This window comes from Diabrotica virgifera, chromosome 8 (assembly GCF_917563875.1).
Source record: "Diabrotica virgifera virgifera chromosome 8, PGI_DIABVI_V3a".
NCBI classification, from domain to species: Eukaryota; Metazoa; Arthropoda; class Insecta; order Coleoptera; family Chrysomelidae; genus Diabrotica; species Diabrotica virgifera.
In genome coordinates, this window is record NC_065450.1 from 11,143,027 (window position 1) to 11,149,026 (window position 6,000).

Sequence of the window (6,000 nt, forward strand, 5' to 3'; positions counted from 1 at the left end):
TCACAGGCGGCCAACTTATTCAAATGGACTTGTTTTATTGTTCACGCTTCCAAGATATAAATAACAGATATAGAGAAAATAATTTTTATTTTATAGTTGATAAACAGATAATTGCTTTTAGAACGTGACTTTGAGATAAAATTACAAATTAAACGAATAATTTACATAAATTTCGCACAAGTGTTGGTTTGTCACTTTCCATGGATCGTGATAAGATGAATATATTTTCAACGAACTGCACGCGATCAGTTCGCAAACAGTTCGGCTCGCATATGTGTACCCAGCTGAAGGGTATCTGTAGCACCCCGTATAGTAACAAAATTTTAGTATGCCCAGTTCTTAACAATTGATGAGAATCATAATAATTATTACAAATTTAATATTTTAAAAGTTTATTGAAGTCGTAGAATTTTTTCGTTGGCTATATTTAAAAAATGTATATTTTTTTGAACATAAATAACCAAAAGCAAAAATAAGATGTTTTAACAAGAATAGCAGTTTATTGAAATAAATTAAAATAAAATGGTGTTCTACAAAATCCAAAATAACGAGATAATTTACCTACAAATTTTAAATAAAAAAGACCTCTTCGTTAAAGCACTAAACTTCTTACTCTATTGGACATACATGCTACCAATTTATTAATGCATTCAATAAATTTTGATCCAAAGTTACCCATATGTGCTTCATCACTTAACTGTTGAGGCGTATACACAGCATTTTCTCACACATTTAGTTATCATGATATAGCGGCCCAAACATGTTCTATGCAATTCATATCTGGTGAGTTTGCTGGTTAATCCATTCTGTCAATACCGTGATGCTGTAACCTTTCGGTCACAATTCTTGCACCATGAGACCGGGCATTGTCGCCAAAAGGGACAATACTTTCTCCTATTGCACCCTCAAATGGTACAATTGGTTCTACAACCAAATCTATAAACCTCTGAGCAGTCATCCTAGCATTAAATGTTACAGCATTTAGCTGTAAATGTAGTGAAAGAAAATTTACAACGAAAAAATAGAGCATACTAAGCATACTATCCGCCCTGAGCTCGTAGGTAGAGGGAATAATTAAAAATTCGCGAGCGCCAGTAGGGACAAATCAGTGAACTTTAACTGGAAATTTGACGTTCTGCGTTCTGCATTAAGAGTTGCATATAATTTTTACTAAATGTCTCATTTAAAAGGCCGAAAGTTCTTTAGAATAAAAAAAGTTTATTTGGAACGAGATTTTATTGATATCTTCGCCTGAATATATGCTAAACCTGTTCCTGATGTTCTCTTTGACATGTTGTAGAACATGAATTTTTATTAATGCCACTGGATGTTAATTTTTTCGTAGCAACGAAGGTCAACTGACGTAATAAGTACTTGACGATGGAATATCGTCAAAAATTATCAGTAGTAATTGCACAAGAGCTCTAAAATTATTGAATTTTTCCCGAGTGACACTTTGACAGTTTTAATTTCACGAGCCGAAGGCGAGTGAAATTATGTCAAAGTGTCACGAGGGCAAGAATTCTATATTAATTTTAGAGATCTAGTGCAATTTGTTGCGATTATTTCATGAATAAAACAAAACCAAAATTTTATTGTAATTTATTTATGTAAGTACAAATTAGTACAATTAAACACACAGTTGTTATAAATATTTTACGGTTGAAAGTCATCACTTTTATAATTTCTAAATCATTAGTTGTCATTAATGTCACTGAATGTGTTTTTTCATAGAAACGACGGGCATCTGACGTAATATACTTGACGACGGGAAATTATTAAAAATTATCACTTTAATTTAGATTTCTGTAGCTTTCTATTGGTCAGAACCTCCTATGAATGAAATAATCGCTGTAATTTTTATTTCTGTAGCTTTCTATTGGTCAGAATCTCTATGAATGAAATATTCGTTAAAATTTGTTTGTGATTGTATTCAGCTGGCGACAGGAAATTTTTCCTTGGGGGTTTTACCATTATTCTGCCATTTTGCCCTTCCCTGTAAACATTGTTTCGACGCTGAAAAATTTACTAAACGTGACATATTTATGCTTATTCACAGGAGTCAATGAATAAATTATAAACAAAGTATAATAATATTATTTAAAAATAGTGAAAAAAAAGATGGTAAAAAGAATTGAATACTAGTAATTATTATTTTTTTCTAGGTAAGATCAACCACAATGGTATATTCCATGCGTGTTCAGTAAGTAGTTTTTTTATTTTGTGATATTTAGTAGAGCATAGGCCCAAAATTTCGGGTCAATGCTTCTTACATGCATTAATTTTTTTCGAATCTTGAAAAAACTAATATGTAAATATTTTTGAAAGTTTTAAACGCAGAATGAAAGATTATGTCATTATTACCGAGTGCCGAAAGTCCCTTAGAATAAACAAAAAAAGTTTCTTGTGGATGAGATATGTGTACATCATTAAAATACACATTAATAGAAGGGATTCAGGATTAACAGAAGGTTTTCAGGGACTTTCGGCCCTCGGTAATAATATAATATTTCCTTCTGCGTTTAAAGTTCTCGAAAATATTCATTAGTTTTCTCAGGATTCGAAAAAACTGAATGCATTAAAAAGCAGCGAGCCGAAATTTTGCGCCTACGCTCTTAAGCCATAGAAATCGTTTGTGTGACATTTTTTGTTGCAACCTGTTGTAGGCTGGACATTAGATTGATAATTTTTAATGTCTGCACATTACCTCGGACTTTCACAAAAACTGCTATTTATAATTATGTGCAATCTATAATGCACTGCACAAGCTGCTTTTAATAAAAAAATTTAATTGCAAATAATTTTATATTTATCTATGTAGTTATGTAGTAGACCTAATATTTTTTCAATTATTTATGACCAAACTATAATATAGACACTTGCAACTTTTGTAATGCATTCAATATTATTAATTGGAATAAACGACGATTTTAAGTTATAATAAGTTAACTTTGCTTTGCACTTCAAAAATCGTTCTCAAATATAATTTTTTGTATTATATGCTTATAATACCGATATTTTGAGATCGATTTCTGAAATGGAAATCAAAACGTCAAAATTCAAAAAACTTCAGGATGCCTGAATGAACAATATATAGAAATAAAAAAATCGGGAAAGAAATATATGTGTGTTGGGATACACGGCATCTCTTAGTAATCTTCTTATTAAAACAAATCCTTTTAATAATTTTAAATGTCTTTAGCAAAACAAACTACGTTTGTTTATAGTAAATACGATCGACCTAAATTAGCACATATCAGTGTAACAGTTTAGGTTTGACCAAGGTCGGTTTGCAATAAAAATATTATTCATTATTTTTATAACCGAGTCGACTCAGCGCTTTTAATCAAAACATTCTTACTTTCATTATATACCAAAACAATAAACAAGAGAAGACTAATTATTATCTTCTAATTCCATTGCGAAGAGTAAGTCATTAATATTTGAGATCCCAAAGGGAAAACATCACAGCTACTGAGAACTAACGTACCACCAGCTATTTACCGTTAGTACTCTAACTTATAAAATAAATGCATCTACGGTGATACGAGTTATTTCATCAACCCTTATGGTAGGGGGTAACCAACCCCTAATTATCCAAGGCGGCTCAGAAGCCAGGAGCCACCATATGGCGATCCAAGACCAGGGAAGAACCCAAAACTAGCAGTCTAGAACGAGAAATGGGAAAACACGTCAATGTTCTTGCACCTCGACCACCCTAGATAGCAGCGGGGTGCCCACATAAAAAGGATGGAGATATCAGGCCCGAGATGGAGATGATAATGGTATGGAAAATGGAACATGGTATGGAGATGGAACTTCGTGTGGACAATGGACAATGGACAATGCTATGGAACGTGCAGCGAGGACTTTTGGGTGATACGAACACAGACCGTGTAAAAGTGGTAAGTTCATATTAGCTATTTTTATGGTATTTCCTGATTCGTATAATAATTAAGTATTTTATGATATTAGTCCTGATTCGTATAATATAATATATAATATAATCATATAATATAATTCGTATAATATAATCATATAATAAAGTAATATAATCGTAATTTAAGATGCACATAACCTTTTAAGTTTTACCTATTTTTATTTAACTATTCTATTTTTAATTACCTTATTGGTATTATAAGGAATTTTTTTTTACAAATATTAGTTATTTATAGGACGTAATGATACATTTTTATTTGATATTGATTTTTGTTTGATTTTTATATATTTACTAGCATTATTTTTATCTTTACTGACTTTTTATCCATTTATTATTTGACCTACTGATTTTTATTACATTTTTATTGGTCTACTGCTTTTTAATGGTTATTTATATTGATTGATATAATTATTTTTTATTGCAATTTACTATATTTTTACTATTTTTGACATAATATTTCATATACATATATATTTACTATACATCGTAATACTGTCAAATTTATGCGTTCGTTACGGGTAGAGGAATAAGGAAAATGAATATTACAGGAATAAATGAATTATGAATAAATGAGTAGCAACAAAGTTACTTGGCAAGACTTCATCAAAATAGTTGAGGAGATTACGCAAGAAGTAACAAAACAAAGTGGAAGGGTCTTGAAGAAGAAAGTACCTAAATCTAAGGATATACAAGAAGAACTAACGACACAGCTAATTAAATTGTATAACAAATTCACACATTTAACGAAGAAAAATTGGGAAGCGCTATCGGACAAACAAAGAGAAGCGTGCAACAAATATTTCGGAAAAATAAGAGACAAAGTTATACGCTCATTTCAAGCTGTAAACTTAAGAACAGTAGTTCCAAGTTCAATACACCAACCAATCGACAAGGAAATAGAGAAAGAACAAAGCGACGAAGAAGTAGAAGAGGAAAAAAGTGACGAGGAGATAGAGGAAAAAATTGACGAGAAAATAAAAGAGGGAAAAAGCGACATAAAACAAGATATAAAAATATTAAACATGGCTCTGACCATCAACGAATTTTTGAATATTGCAAGCAACGTATTGCCCAACGAGTTTGATGGAAGCGCAGGGAAACTACAACCATTTTTAGACGCATTAGAGTTACTGGGAAAAATAGCAGAAGGACATGAAGAAACAGCGATAACATTAATAAAAACAAGATTGACTAATAAGGCTAGAAACCTGATAACCATAGAGGATACTGTTACAAGTTAGCAAAGAAAAGGCAAGGAAACAAAGATGCAGCAGTGTACGCATCCGAAGTAGAGGAATTAGCGGAACAGTTGAAAGTAGCATACATAGCGGAAGGAATACCATTGGAGCTAGCGAAAAAATACACAACGGAAACAGTCGTAGCAACAATGAAACGAAATGTTAATAAGGATAGAGCTAAGTTAATACTGGAGGCAGGTAATTTCACAACACCGCAGGAAGTAGTATCTAAATTTTTACCGATTGATACGACAGAGGAGAACACACAGAGAAGAGTGTTCAATTATAGGACGAATTATGAAAATAGGAGAGGACAACAGCAATACCGAAGAGGATACAATAACAAATACGACAGAAGAAGAAGAAATAACTTCGGACAACGGAACGAAGGAGAAGAAACAGGAAACCAACGGAATTATTCCAACAGAGGATATAGACAATTCAACAACCAAACGTACAAAATGAAGTTAGATCTTTGCATCCGGTGAAATTCAAAAGAGTTGTGAAAAGTATACTATGTAAACATGCATTCTACAGTGTAGAAGAATACTTAGCAACTAGATTGCTGTTATGAGTTCTGTCTAATATTAATAATTTTCATATTTATCAATGTACATTATGTTAAATCTAAAATTTAAGTGTATGTATAGGTATTTGATTATGTGTCTGTGACTATATTGTGTTGTATATCTGACGTGTATATCCATCTTTATGATGGCAGCTGTAAAGCTATACCAATAAAGTATTCTATTCTATTCTATACAGAGGGAACCAGAGAGGAGGACGTAACAGAAACGTAAGGCTACTTGAGTTAGAAGACAG